Source organism: Papio anubis, chromosome 8 (assembly GCF_008728515.1).
Source record: "Papio anubis isolate 15944 chromosome 8, Panubis1.0, whole genome shotgun sequence".
Lineage (NCBI taxonomy): Eukaryota > Metazoa > Chordata > Mammalia > Primates > Cercopithecidae > Papio > Papio anubis.
This window is the reverse complement of record NC_044983.1, coordinates 58,595,824-58,611,925: the sequence shown is the minus strand read 5'-3', so window position 1 is coordinate 58,611,925 and position 16,102 is coordinate 58,595,824. Positions and strand designations below refer to the sequence as shown.

General features: G+C 40.5%; 1 protein-coding gene and 1 pseudogene across 5 annotated transcripts in view; both read right to left on the bottom strand.

Annotated features, from left to right (window-relative positions):
* The window catches only part of NKAIN3 (sodium/potassium transporting ATPase interacting 3), a 705,418-nt gene that overhangs the window by 101,327 nt on the left and 587,989 nt on the right, over positions 1–16,102 (bottom strand). The window lies entirely within an intron of this gene.
* LOC101016450 lies at positions 5,812–7,264 on the bottom strand (annotated as a pseudogene). The gene has a single exon (XR_161472.4). The product of XR_161472.4 is annotated as an SRSF protein kinase 2 pseudogene (transcript).

Sequence of the window (16,102 nt, the reverse complement as noted above, 5' to 3'; positions counted from 1 at the left end):
TAGGTGGTTTGTCATTAACCAAAATGTCCTTATGCAATGCATGACTATGTTTCAAATTCCTATGTGGATTCCACTTATATTTTTTGAAAGTTAAGTATTATTAATTTCCCTTCTAAATTAATTTGCCTCCCTAAATAAAGCATAGCTGAGGTATTCTAGATTGGTTAGATCTCTGATTCCTCATCATTTCCCACAAGTAAACTGGTGAAAATGGCAATTTTACTGAAGATATGAAAAGTTAAGGGAGGGATTCTATAGGCACGTTCTCCCACCTTCAACTGTTTCATGGTCTGCTTCCTTCCCAAAGCGCAAAGTCCTCTCCTGCCACATTATCCCTTGGACTTGGCCCCTAGAAGGGCATCCCATGCCCTGACTTCAGCTGTTTGCAGCCCCCCTGCAGTTATAAAATGAATAAGCTCTGGAGACCTAATGAATAGCATGTTGACTACAGTTAATATTGTCCGTTTGAAATTTGCCAAGAGAGTAGATCTTAAGTGTTCTCATCACACACACACACTAATGGTAACTATGTGAGGGAATGGATTTTTTTTTTTTTTTTTTTTTTGACAGAGTCTTGCTCTGTTACCCAGGCTGGAGTGCAGTGGCATGATCTTGGCCCACTGCAACCTCTACCTCCTGAGTTCAAACAATTCTCCTGCCTCAGCCTCCTGAATAGCTGGGGTTACAGGTGCACACCACCATGTCTGGCTAAAATTTTGTATTTTTAGTAGAGTTGGGATTTCACCATGTTGGCCAGGCTGGTCTCAAACTCTTGACCTCAGGTGATCCACCTGCTTTGGCCTCCCAAAGTGCTGGAGTTACAGTTCTGAGCCACTGCACCTGGCCTAGATGTGTTAATAGCTTAAGTGTGCCAGTCATTTCATAGTGTGTACATATATCAAAACATCACATTGTAACCTTGAATATATACAATTTTTGTTTGTCAATGTTATCTCAATAAGGTTGAAAAAGTCAGTCTGAGTCCGGTTTTCCTAATATGATCTTTGTTGTGCTAAAGAAGAGAAATCTAAAACTTTTTCCTTGAACTACTTTTCCAAAGCTAAACAGTAAGAGTAAATGGCTTCATTTAGTGATTTCCATTCTTTCTCATCTCTAATGCACATCTATTTCTTTAAAAGTCCTTGTATTACCCAGAGTTCTCCAGAGGGACGGACCCAACAGGATAAATGTATATACAAAAGAGAGTTTATTAGGGAGACTTGGCTCACACGATTATAAGGCAAAGTCCCACAATAGGTCATCTGCAAGCTGGTGAAGAAGAGAAGCCTGGAGTGGCTCAGTCCACATCAAAAAGCCTCAAAGAAAGGGGGCTGGGGCCGGGGTGGTGGCTCACACCTGTAATCCTAGCACTTTGGGAGGCTGAGGCGGGTAGATCACGAGGTCAGGAGATTGAGACCATCCTGGCTAAGACAGTGAAACCCCGTCTCAACTAAAAATACAAAAAAAATTAGCTGGGCATGGTGGCAGGTGCCTGCAATCCCAGCCACTTGGGGGGCTGAGGCAGGAGAATGGCAGAATGGCATGAACCCGGGAGGCGAGCTTGCAGTGACCGAGATCGCGCCACTGCACTCCAGCCTGGGTGACAGAGAGAAACTCTGTCTCCAAAAAAAAAAAAAAAGAGGGCTGACAGTGCCGAGGCAAGTCCTGGGAGCCCCATTTACCCCAGCAAGGGGCCGCTGGTACAAGGAGACCCAGACCCAGGAAGCTGCTTCTCTGCCTTTATCTGCCTGCTTTGCTTTAGCTGCACTGAGAGCCGATTTGATGCAGTCCACTGAGTTGATTTCTTTGGTTAGATGTCATTAATTTTCCTTCTAAACTAATTTGCCTATTGGAGAAACATCTCCATAAAATAATTTTCTTTTCTCTTAATATTTCATCTTTCAAATATTTTAAAAGAAAACTAACACAGGAACAGAAAACCAAACACTGCATGTTCTCACTCATAAGTGGGAGTTGAACAATGAGAACACATGGACACAGGGAGGGAAACATCACACACCTGCGCATGTCAGGGAGGGGGTGAGGGGTAAGGGGAGGGAGAGCATTAGGACAAATACCTAATGCATGCGGGGCTTAAAACCTAGATGAGGGGGTTGATAGGTGCAGGAAACCACCATGGCACATGCATACCTGTATAACAAACCTGCACGTTCAGCACATCTGTTCCAGAAGTTAAAGTAAAATCTATTTTTAAAAGTTACAAATGCCTTTTCTTTAGAATCACCATTTCTTTTCCACAGCATTCTTTGCTGAGGTCATTTCAGACAACATGCCAACAAAGGCACACCCCACTCTCTTATTCTGCGTATCAGGTCCATTCCCATCAATAGAGGTCTACTGTCGGCAGAAAACTACAGGGGCAAGGAGAAAAGATCTAATCCTTCTTTTTTTTTCCTTTTCTCCTGTCTCCACTGTGAGCGGAGAGAAAGGCCTGAATGCTAATTCAGATGTCTTCATCCTGCTGTAGATGCATCACTTGCAGTCTATCGGCAGGTTGTCGAAATACTGGGCATGATGTTCTCATAAGGCAGGGCCTCTGATAACAGCCCTTCCAGTCCACACTCATGCCAGTATTTAGAAACTGAGCTTATCAGGGTTTATAAATGTTGAATGCATGCAGTTTTCCCTCACTAAGTTTTTCAGGATATGAGAATTGAGTAACGGTGTTCAAAAGTAAGCATTCACATGCATGATAATGCTGGCATTATCACAACAGGGTCCCAAAGCACCGGGCAGACTGTTCAGTACACTGGATGAATCAAAGTTACAGCACCACGGGTATCATCATTATTTTATGTCTGAAGCTGAACCAGGTCGAGGGTTAATCCAAGCAAAAATTCTCCTTTGTCTAAAACTTCTTGCTACTTCAAGTATAAATTGTTTCTGCCTGAATTATTCAGATAAATGCCTCCTTGGTCCATTTCCTTTTGCTAGCACAGTCCTAATTTATAACAGAAGCAAACACCAGGTCACAAGGAATAAAAAAATGGAAAAGAACTAAGAATAAAGAAGAAAACATGAAAAGAAAAAGAAATACTCTATACCATCAGTATGATGAAATGATTTTTGCTTTCATTAAAGTTTAAAGTTCTTATGCCTCACCACAGAGGCTTATTTAAAGCTGTTGTAAAGCTCAAGTGTTCATAATTTGACTTTTTATTCTGGTGAGAACATCTGCTTCCTTTTCTAACAATCATACTTCTCTTTCTTTTCCTTTAAAGATGTTTTTCAAACTCCAAACACCCTGGTCTCTTAATGCATTCTAGTCAGATCCAGTACATTCTTTGCAGAATGACATGGGAATCTTGAACAAGGTTTCCTGTCAGTTTAATGATTCAGTTGTTGATTTGCTGATATGTTTTAAAGCCATTTATTCTTACACAGCTACATGTACTACATTGCTCTGTGCATGTATTTGTGAATATATGTATAGATTTTCAGGGTAAATATACTCATACACATAAAACCAAGGGATTTATTTCATTTTGGAACACAGTTTGATCAAAGAGAAGCTTTTTATTCTTTGTTTTTAGACTGCTAGTGAGGGGTAGTTATGAAAATGTCATGTGCTGCTTTAAATATCTCGGTTAAACGCTAGGCTATTGTATTCATCATTATCAGCTAATGTTTCTGCTACCGGGCAGTGCGTTTTAGTATGAAATTTATTGTGGAACCTCACTATTCCCATCCTCTGAGTTGACTGTGTAGTCACAGTCTTGCTGAGAAGAGAGCAGTCATGGATTAGTGGAGGCTTTTGGTTCCTCTTGCATAAGTCTTTTGAACTATGACAGATATTGGTCAATCAATTCTCAATTCTCTCCTCCTGTCTTCTATTTTTTTTTTTTGCTGGACTTTCTGGTGTGTCTTTTTTTTGGTTTCATTCCTGGTACATGTATCAGTAAAAATATTAATTACAGTGAATATCATGTATTGATTATACACTGTGCTAAGGCACTATGTTGAGGGCTTTATACATGATTTCATTCAATCCTTAAAACAGTCTTATGAAGAAGTTACTACCATTTTCAATTTATAAAGAAGAAATTGAGACATGGAAGATTAATGAAATTGCCTGATATGATGTCGAAGTGAAATGTCAGAACTGTAACCCAGGTGCGTATGACTCTAAAGTCATGTTTTTAATCATTCGGGTGTTCTGCCTGCTTGAATACAAAAAAATAGAGAGCCTATGGTTACTCTCTCTTTACTCTTTTCTTTTCTTTTTTTTTTTCTGGAAACAAAACAAAACAAAACTATTTATTTATTTATTTATTTATTTATTTATTTATTTATTTTTAAGACTGAGTCTCTCTGTGTCGCCCAGGCTGGAGCGCAGTGGCGCGATCTCGGCTCACTGCAGGCTCCACTTCCCGGGTTCACGCCATTCTCCTGCCTCAGCCTCACCAAGTAGCTGGGACTACAGGTGCTCGCCACCACGCCTGGCTAATTGTTTGTATTTATAGTAGAGATGGGGTTTCACCATGTTAGTCAGGATGGTCTCGCTCTCCTAGCCTCGTGATCCACTGCCTCGGCCTTCCAAAATACTGGGATTACAGGTATGAGCCACCACACCCGGCCAACACTTTAATTTTTAAGACAACTGCAGGCACCTCAAAAATGGATTATTGTTACAACACTTGTTAGCTTTTCACAATCTAGTTATTGCAAAGGCACATGAATAAATGTTAATGGACAAAGTAAAAAAATGAGGCACCTTAATGTATGTAAAATTTAAAATAAAAAGACATTCAATCCACTGACTTCTAAAAGAGGCTAAATATACCTGTATATATTACATTCTAAAATTGCATTGCCTACTGTGGTTTGTGTCTTGGATTCTACAATTAATTTTAAGGAAATGCATAAACAAAACTGTGCAACCTGCAAAGGGAAAATCATTTTCTCAACGTCATTTCATGGAAAGACAATAAAACAGCTACTAAAATTTGTTGTAGCCACACATAAAGCTACCTATGTAATGAATGTGATCACTGTTACCTTTGAGCTGTGAGGAGTATTCTGCCCATTGCACTGCAAATTGTATATATCATACCTTGTGTTCTAGACAAGCATGATCATGCTTTTCCAAAAATATATGTATTTTTTAATTCCACACAATGAACACGCTTCTCTTTTCATATTTAATCTATGTAGAGCTTAACTTACAGTGCCCAGAGGAGGCAATATGATATGGTACTAAGTCTTTACATTTTTAAAGTGAAATCACTCTTTTTCTTTAAAAATACTTTTAAAAATATGCAAAAATACAAATGAGACTGCTAAATTATAATGCATATTTTAGAATGAGAAGCATATCTTTTCTTCCTTTAAAGTGCCATATAGAGAATGGTATCTTACAACCCGGAATCACTTTGTTTAAAATCAAATGTGAAAGGACTGTTATGGAATGAAAAGTTTGCACAACTCCTTGGAGCAGTTAAAGTCGGCTATGCGAGGTAGGCTACATAGCACTCAAGATTTGGTAGCTTTTTTGAAATTTGAGCCCCCCTCCCATGTTTAATGGAAAGTAACATTTATAGGGTGTGATTACACATACACTATAATACAGGAATGATGTCCCTTTGCCAGAAGATAACATTGCACATTTCCTTGCCATTTCTTGGTTCCAACTTGATAATTTTTTAAGATTGTAAATTATATAGTACTCAGCTAAATTTTTTTTGTCATGGTTACAAACCCTGCCAAAACACAAAGGGGAAAGTATTTCTCATTAAAACACACACACACACACACACACACACACATTTGAATGCCACACAACACAAGAAACAATGCTTACAGACATGTTATTGTTTCCAGAAGAAAATGGTCAGTAAACTACTAAGGTGAAGACAAAAGACTACCCTTCCCCAGGATCACAGGGCACAAAAAGCAAAATGTCAAACAACAGTACTTCAAAGCAAAACAAAGGTCTGAGGGCGAAGCCAGTTCACTTGCAATCCTGTTAAAGAATGAGAGTCACCGTTTAGGTCCAATGTGCTGGGAACATTTGCTAGCTCAGAATGCAATATTGGTAGAATGTGCTAAGAATTCAACCAAGGATGCCGAAGGCACTAGCCAGCGGAGGCTCGTTTTTTCGGGAACCATCTCTAACATCGGGATCAGGAAATCTGTAAACTGTGCAGTATCTTCATGGGGCCAGCCATACTTCTCCACAAGTACATCAAAAGGGCATCAGGGCTTCGGCTCGGTCATGTCGCAGTTCTCCTTTTCTGGTGAAAAACTCCTTGAAACATTTCCCCAACATAGCGTATTTTCGAGGGACTTTCCCCCGCAGTTCAATGATCAATGCTATGTGATCTTCGTCTCTGGAATAGTCTTCCCCAGAATGTGGTTCAAACAAATAATCGCCCGTTGCCAGCTCAAATGCCATACATGCCGTGCTCCAGATGTCCGCAGGGGTGCCGTATCCCGTTCCTATTAAAACCTCTACGGAACGGTGCTGACGTATCTGGATGTTTTCTGTGAAGTGTTTATGCACCCAACAAGCATTTCCCAGGTCAGCAATTTCTACTCTAATTTTATCAGCATTTCGTGGATCCAGGGGGTTCATCAACAAGTCAGCCTCCTGGGTTTTTGCTTTTGGCAAATCCCCAGTACTGGAGGCTGAAACTGTCCTGCTTTTGTCATGGGACGGACTGCTTTCCCTTTGCTCAGTAAGTGGTGATCCCTCAGAAAGCACAGAGCCGCAGGCCACAGGTTCTAAGGATCCAGAGAACAACGAGGTGGAAAACTCTGGAAACTGTGACTCAGGAATTTTATGCCGTCCATTTGGCAATTCACTGTTGAATTGTTCATAGGAGCTGCTGTATGTGTAATCACTTTCTGCATTTGGCTCATCAAGATTATATTCCTAAGGATTTGGGCAGTCTTCTTCATTATCCTCTTCATCGTCCAGTTGCTGCTCCAGTAAGAATGGGCCATTTTCAAGATGGCCATTGGTTTTAGGCGATTCTATCCACCTCGGGTCTATGTTCGCAAGTTGCTGATCTACATCATCTTCTTTTTCAATGTTTTCTTTCTCAGGGTCTTCTTTCTCTTCCTGGTCCTCAGCTTCACCATTTCCCTTTGCGGTCTCTGCCTCGGCCGCCGCCTCTAATCCTGTTGTTTTTAGTTTCACCTCTGGGCAGTATTCGCCATCTGCCAGGGCGGCGGCGCAGGCGCAGTTCTTACCTCCTCCCGGCCGTTTGAGCCAGTGGAAGCCACAGCCCGGCGGGTCTCCTCATCCTCACGCTTAGCCGCCGCCTTCGCGAAGCCCCTAGGCCCGCTTCCGCCGCGTTGGAATGAGCTCCAGGATAGTGCTTCCCATTTAGGCCCAAAAGCGGAGGCCGAAAAGAGAGAAACACCCCAAAAATCCGGAGCCTCAACAGAAAGCTCCTTTAGTTCCTCCTCCTTCCCCGCCACCAGCACCACCGCCACCGCCAATTTTGGCAGATCCCACACCACCAGAGCCAAAGGAGGAGATCCTGGATCAGATGAGGAGGAGCAAGAGGACCCTGTGGACTGCTGCAAAGGTGGCTATCATCCAGTGAAAATTGCTGGCCTCGTCAATGGCTGGTATCATGTTATTAGAAAGCTTGGTCGGGGGCACTTCTCTACTGTCTGACTGTGTTGGGATATGTAGGGGAAAAGATTTGTTGCAATGAAAGTTGTCAAAAGTGCTCAGCATTATACAGACACAGCCTAGGATGAAATAAAATTGCTCAAATGTGTTCAGGAAAGTGATCCCAGTGACCCAAACAAAGACATGGTGATCCAGCTCATTGACGGCTTCAAGATTTCAGGCGTGAATGGGATACACGTGTGCATGGTCTTTGAAGTGCTTGGCCACCATCTCCTCAAGTGGATCATCAAGTCCAACTATCAAGGCCTCCCAGTACGTTGTGTGAAGAGAATCATTCGATGGTTCCTTCAAGGGTTAGATTATTTACACAGTAAGACCAAGATTATTCATCCTGACATAAAGCCGCAAAACATCTTGATGTGTATGGATGATGCATATGTGAGAAGAACGGCAGCTGAGACCACTGAGTGGCAGAAAGCAGGTATTCCGCCTCCGTCAGGGTCTGCACTGAGTACGGCTCTGCAGAAGAAACCTATGGGAAAAATATCTAAAAAACAAAAAGAAAAAACTGAAAAATAAACAGAAGAAGCAGGCTGAGTTATTGGAAAAACGCCTGCAGGAGATAGAAGAATTGGAGCAAGAAGCTGAAAGGAAAATAATAGAAGAAAACATCACCTCAGCTGCACCTTCCAATGAGCAGGATGGCGAATACCCTTTTCTTAACTTGAGAAATATATGATACAGAGGATCAAAGCATTTAGAGTCACCATAGTGTTTACACACATAAATATGCACATGCATACCCAGGCATATCCTTGCATGAACACGTGTGGTTACATACCAAAATATATATGCATACACATGCACACACATATATGCATACACACACACACACACACACAGACACTTAAAACTGTGTCTTATCACTCCTGCATTGTGGAAAAATAAACCATTTTAAGCTCCTTTTAGAGTTTTTGTAAAAAACAAAAACTAATGCCATTTGTCCTAATCGGAGTCCCCAAAACTACACTTATATTTTCTAACTTCTCTGTGGAATATTCTTATCTTTTTCATTCTCTGTGTTATTTCCTGAGTCTTCATTCTTTCCATTTCTTCAAGTCATTGACTTGTATCCTTTCTCTCCTAAAAGCTATAAATCATTAAATGTTATTTTCTCCAATTCCAAAGCAATTTTCAGTGAACTTTAAAAACTCTTGAATCTATTTTATTTAGAACTAAAATTTTTTAAAAATGATTTTCAGCACTCTTTTCATGAAGGAAGGAAAACTCAAGTATTATAATAAATGTTAAATATTTCCTTTTTTTGTTCCTGAAAATGTTTTGAATTATTTTTAATTGCACTCTTTATTTTAGTTTTTAAATATATGATGCTCTTTCCAAGAAGCCAGTTTCTTTTATCTTTTTAATTTTAAATATAAGTGCTTTTTAATTTTCACTTTGTTTTACTTACAAAGAATCATAATTTTCTATGTGATACTGTAAATGTCATTGTTATGATTCCATTCATTGATTCCATATTGTATTTTCTTTTTAAACAAATTATTATGTTCTTTCTAGAATTGACTGCTTTGCACACTGCTATCTATGTGAAATATTTCTTCTTCTGTTAAACTATGTTAACATGATGAATCGGATCTGCCATGTAAATGAGAAGCCAAATAATATTTTTACTGCTTTAAAATACAGAGGGGCAGCTGTCTAGTTTTATTAATATTGTTTTTATAATTGAATTTCTGGTGGCAAATTCACTTTTTGGCAATCAGTCTCAATAGCCAAACTGAACCTCAGCTCAAACAGATTGTTGTCAATAAAATATGGTGAAAGTAGAAATTTAGTTAGGACAAGTACAGATTTATAATGCAAGAAAACAATTGGAGCCCTAAATGCACCATATGGATATCAAGAGAGTCAATTTGTTTCACATGTGACACTAAAGAAGAAACAAAGAAAGTGTCTATGTCAGCTCCTTCATACACATCAAGATGAATCTGCCTTCTTTATGCACTCATTCATTTAAAGTTATTTTAGAATGTGAAGATTAGGCTGCTGATTCAAACCTGTTCATGGTTTAATTCTAAAATTATTCGTACTACCAAACATTAATTAAAGCCAAACTACTAATAAAAATAACACTTTAGTTTATTTGCAACAAATATGCTAATATCTTAATATAATCAGAAATTATAAAATAGCATCACAGTTATATTATTTGGAAAGAATGAATATGCCATTTCTTTTAAAAGGCAGTTACTAAATTGACTCCATTCAAATAATGCAGTGAGTTCCCACAATATTCTGAAAATGATGCAGGCTGAAAAGTTGAACTTCTTGCGGAATCATGACCAAAAAGAAATGTCCCGTTCAGTAATCTTACTGTTGGTTCACCGAGGCAGATGCACTTTTGGGTGGAGTAGACGAGCAAATAATTTGAGTTAATTGTGAGGCAAGAAGGACTGGCATTCTAGCAGATGCCTTGTGAAAATGGAACTTTGACAAAGTCAACAAGATATGCTGGGGTGTGGCCTGGCATGGCTCCCAGCAAGGCTACGGAGAGAGGTACATTCTACATTGTCAGGAGCAGAGTGCAAAGGATGAGCAAGGAAGAGACAGGGATATTAGCCTTGTTCCAGAAAAGGAGGGAAGATCAAGATGCAAGTGAGCAGAAACCCAAGGTACATACTCCAGAGAGCTTTGAGGAGAGTAGCTCAGAACAACATCTCAAGCATGTTTCTTTTCTTTGGAGGCAGCCCAGAAATGAACCTAACAATTTTTGAAACCCCTGCAAAAGTTTGATGAAGTTGTTCTGCTACCAACTTTGTAGCCAGCTAGTCAAATGTATGTACAAAGTGGAGAACCAAATCCAGTTTCCACTCCGAGGACTTTTCTACAGTTTACTGTTAGTTACTTTGCATCTCTCAGATGGTTTGCTTCCTGGCCTTAGAATGATTTGGGGGAGCAGAGGGCAGCAGGTGCTGAAAATAAGGCTGGAAATGAAGATTAATATGGAAAGGGATATCTGAAGGTAGAGGCTGGGAGTGCTTGAAGAAACTGGTCTGATTTTTTCTCTGATGATGGTGTAAATTAAAGATATGGCTTCAAGTACCATCAGTTCTGCTAGCATGCTTGCTTTGAAACGTGAATTTGTCCCAATATGATTGATATATTAGGAAACAACCTGAACATAACAATTTGGGAATATTAGGGAACAATTTTCCGTCAAATTTCAGACAACTTTTCTTCTACTTCACAGTAACTCATAGTCTGCAATCCTTCTGTTGCGAATTTCCACAAGTAAACTGCAGATACTTTTCAAAGTAAAATGCCCCATTTATTGTAGTATATATGTACTTCTTAACGATCTAATATGTATAAATATATTACATAATTTTAATAGATCTCTATTTTTAAATATTGCTGTTGAAGCATTTGAGTGTTGTTCCCCTGACCCATTTTTTCCATAAGTCTTGTGGCTTTTACTGCATTATTTCTTAGGAACACGTATGCCTCATTAAAGCAGAACTTATGGGACAATCAGTTTATCTGCTAATATGATTGGGATGGATTGCAAAGCATTTGGAAAGGTATTTGTGATTGTGTTCTGGGATTCTGGTAGAAGAACCCTTCTGGTCTATCCTTGTCAATGGCATTAATACAGATTTCTCAATAGTCAAAAAATAAGGATACTTCCCCAGTGCTTTCATGAAGAAATTAATAGAAACCAATGTGCCTGAAGAGCAATGCAGACACAGGATGTGACTGTGAAGGAGAGGGACATTGGGAGTGTGGGGGCCTCCTTGATAATGGGTGCTCTTCTGGAGCTAACAGGTTTTCCCTACCTGATTTTTGCTGCTCCAAGGTGAACAATACACTTTGCAGTCTTGCCAGTTTTCAAGATCGACAAATTCTGTGTATGTAGCAGGTAACTGAATAGCTGAGTTCTTCAGGAATTAAAATGCAGGGAGTTTGGAATTGACTTTCTGGTTTTGTAATTGGGAAGGTACTGGATCTGGCAGCATGAGGAAAGAAGAGGACCAGTAAATAAATCTGTTCTTGGCTCACCCGTGCATCTCATTGAGGTTCTGATGGTCTGTGCTAATGGCCCACAGGAGGTTTGGCTTCCCCAAGGAAGTGACACCAACACTTTATGAGTTGTCAGTGAGGGTTTGATGGATAAAACCTTGTTCTCTCCAGTGATACAGTCAGATTCAACAGAGACAATCCTCAGAGAGAGTTCCCTTACAAACCTCACCCCCAACCCTGCCCCACCTGAGGCCCTCACAGCCTTCCTGTGCTCTTTTAAAGGAGTTGCCCTCTGCAGTGCAATAAGTCACAAGACTGGTTCCTTAAGACTGGAGTTAATATTAAATTGGTAAATGCAAGACTTAACTCATACTGGACCTCTGACAACTGCTAAAATATTTTATTGTTGCATATCATTTTTATTGGAGAGCTGATTTTAAAAACTATGTTTTAAGTAGCCCAGAGCATTTTAGAGAAATGTCAAGAGAAAAAAAGGGGGACGAATGAAAGAGAGAGAAAGGGCTTTAGTTTCCCATCCCATTTTAAGGGAAACAGCTTCACTTTTATGTTTTATAATAGAGATTTGTTGTGGGTTGAAGTGTGCTCCCCTCGAAATATGGAAGTCCGAACCTCTGGTGCTTATGAAAGAGGGTCTTTGTAGAACATCGAATGAAAGTGAGGTCATTAGGAAGGATCCCAATCCAATATGTCTAGAGTCCTTAGAAAAAGGAGCAATTTGAGCACAGAGACAGACACACACACAGACACACAGAGTACACCATAGAGACTACAAGACAGAGATAGGGTGATGATTTCACAAACCAAGAAAAGCCAAAGATTGCTGGCAAACCACAGAAACTAGGAGAAAGCCATGGAACAAATTCTCCCTCACAGCCCTCCAGAGGAATCAGTCCTCCAACACCTTGCTCTCAGACTGCTGTCCTCCAGAACTGTGAGACAATACATTTCTGTTGTTTAGGCCACCTAATTTGTAGTACTTTGTTATTATGGCAGTACTGGAAAACAAAAACAACAACGACAAATGGATTCTTGGTAAAATTTCACTTGAAAGACAAAGCAAAAAGAGTTACCAGATTAAAAACATGTGAAAAGTATAGAATTAGAGACAGTGGGCGAGATGGAGAACTGGGGTTGTTTCCAATCCAGAACTCCACTTGTTCAAAGGACACAGACAGACCTCTGTGTCCCAAGATTCTGCCAAGGTAAAGTGAAACACATACTTTCTGACATGGGTATCAGGTTGATGTCTTCATGGTGGGGCTGGCACTGTATAGTTTTTGATGAGTCAGGAGAGCAAGAATAACAATATCACCCAACATTCAGATTATGTAATAGCCTAATGGAATCATGATCAGAAACCTCTGAGCAGTCTAATATGTACTCAATGTGGCCATAATAAAAAGATCTTTTATCACTCTTCATGATTCTGGCTAGTTATGTTTTTCAGGAATCCTTGTTTGGTATAAATTGTAGTTCACTTGTGCTAATACTGCAATCCTGGAGTCCATGGGAAGGTATTGGTTTTAGATAATGATTTTATTTAACACCTGGTGCTCGCTGCACAGATGTGCATCCTTGCTTCTCCTCTGGACAAGGAGGAAAGACAATAGATGGGTAGATGGAGCCCTTCTATAGATTTCTTTCATTAAATTCTCCATGGGATGACATCTTTGACTGATCATGAATACATGTACCTGGCAGAAGATCAATAGCTCAGGCAGCAGGCTAGAAGACAGGTGGTCTTTGGGCTTAAAAAGTCTAAATATTTCAAAGTCCTGGGATTTCTGTCAGGAACAGTACATTTTGTTTTCTTTTGTACTCCAGTGTGTTCCTACCTGAGGGAGGCTGCTGGAAGTGATGATAAAAGCACCAGGGTTAGCCTTGGCTTTCAGTGATTTCAAGTGATGCTAGGAAAGTCCCTGAGTTCCCAGAATCACCAGGTTGTGAGGGAGTAGATAGTATGCAGAACACATATCCCTAGTGACATTCAAAATTATTAGTGGGTCTGGAAGCTTTTGAGGCACTGATAAAAAATTGAGGTTGTTTTTGTATATTGTGTTCATGGTGTTGTCACCCAGCTCAAGGAGTTACTCAGTCATGACACTATGGTTTGTGTGTGTGGCTAAGACCGGTTCTTGAATAACAGCCAGTGTCCTTATTGAACTAAAGTGGAACTTTGAGGATCCCCAGATAATGAGGTTTCCAATTCTGTCATGTGTGCCTTGACAACCCTCCACAGTACGTATGGGAGACATCATCACTGATCGAGGCACACAATTTATGCTGAGCCTAGAAGAGGACTGGGAATTCTACAGCCATCTAGCGAGGCAGTCACCACCAGTAGATTAGTTGTCAAGCACGTTAAGTCTGTTTGCCTTGGCTGTCTTAGGTGTTGAGTAAGCACTCAGCATGAGGCCTTTTGCCTTTCCTGAAATGAGGCCAGATGGGTGGCTCAGTCCCAGAAAAGCTCCAGTGTCCCCTTAGAGAAAAATTAGTCTGAGTAGAAATACCTAGATTTATTTCTGGGATATACAGTCTGGAGGCTGTTTTACCCTTGGTTGTGAGCCATGTGCAAAAACACAGGTTGTCACAAACAACTGCTCCTAGTCACCACTTGCAACCTGAGGTCAAGAAGCTGGCCTTGGACCAATCTGCATCAGATAGAAAAATTCATCTGACAGCACTGCATAAGGATAAGTACCACCGACTGTCTCCAATGTCTATTCAAACCTCTCCAGGAATTTGTTTAGCAGGAATAAGTGGGAGCAAGTCCTCTGCAGTGAATTACACTCTCTCTTCAAGGTCTGTGAGGTGGGCTAGTCTCTTGGAAGGAGCCTTAGGTCTAGTCCTTGATCGCCTGTTAGTGTAAATTATCTGCAATGTTAAAACAGAAGCAAGGGAGAAAAAAGCAAACTGGCATCTATGGTGGCTGGAATTTTGTATACACAATCTCATTAATCTTCTCAACAGCCCCTTGAGTGGGTGGTATGATTTCATTTTACATGCAAGAAAGGTGATGGCTCAGAGGGATTGTGGACCCTGCCCAATGTCACAAGTAGGAAATGACAGACGTGAGGTTACATTTAGCTCTGCTCAGACGCTGCCCTTATTCCTTAGGCATCTGCTGCTACCATACCACATGGCCTGTACTTGAAAATAAGCCACATCTATCCTATCACGTATTTTGCCTCTTCCAAATTTTAAAAAGCTTCCCATTATTGTTTCAGGTCCCTTCTCTACAGTCAGCATTTAAGCAGATTGATCAAGCACTGTTGCCCACCTATCCAAGCTTAAAGGCTGCCATTAGTAATAATTCTGACATTTCTGAGGTCATTCCTTCTCCTCCCCTCAACACAGAGACACAGTCTGGCTCCACAATTCAAAAAGAAAAAGCAAAACGGCAACGAATGTCAACGCAACAGTGATTCTTACAGACAAAGCACTAAGAGAACAAAGCTATTAAAAATTTTATTCTCCTTTGCCCTTCCATTTACTGGGCTATATCTTCTTTATCCTACTGAAATCAGCAACATTGGAAGCAATATCTATGACCACTACCTAGGACACATACACTATCCTCTATATGAAAATCTAGTAGTGTGAGACCCACAAATAGCTTGTTTAGTACTGGGGGTTGGTATCAAAAAGTGAGCAAATCTTGTAGGATTTACTATAAAGAATATAGGGAACTATAGCAACATAAGAGCTCATTATCTTTGAAGCAATTTAAGCATACACACACATATATGTATATATTTATTTGGTTTTGGTTAAAATGCTTTTTATTTAATTTGGTTAAATGTAACTAGGTTACTTCTATGAAGGTTTTTTTTTGTTGTTCACTTGAAGTAAGAGTATAGAAAAAGTTAACTGGGTTACTAAGAATAGATAGGATGGCTGGTGCAGCAGCCCAGACAAGATGACGACAGCTTGGCCTAAGGTTGTGGTGGTCAAAGTAGAATAAGGTAGATACATCTGGGTTACTTAGGAGATTAACAAGTGATAAGACTTGGTTATGAACTGGGGTGAGTGGATACAGCACCTTCAACTGAATTATCGAGCTATCCACATTGGGATTGATCGGGGAAACAACCCGAATCATGGAGAAGGAGGAAAAGCAGGGTAGGGTGATGGCCCACCTGGGTGTGACACAGAGCCAAGGGAATCCCTACCTCCAGCCAAGGGAAGCAGTGAGTGATTGTGCAACCCTGGGAAACCATGCTTCTCCCACAGATCTTTGCAACCTGCGAATCAGGAGATCCCCTCATGAGCCCACACCACCAGGGCCTTGGGTCCAACACACAGAGCTGTGTAGAGTCTTGGCAGAGAAGCTGCTCAGGCATGCACCAAGATCCAGGAACTTTACATACTCCAGTCCTGGGATCCCCAACAAAGGTGTCTGCAGCCCGGGCAATGCATGGTGTCCGTACATAC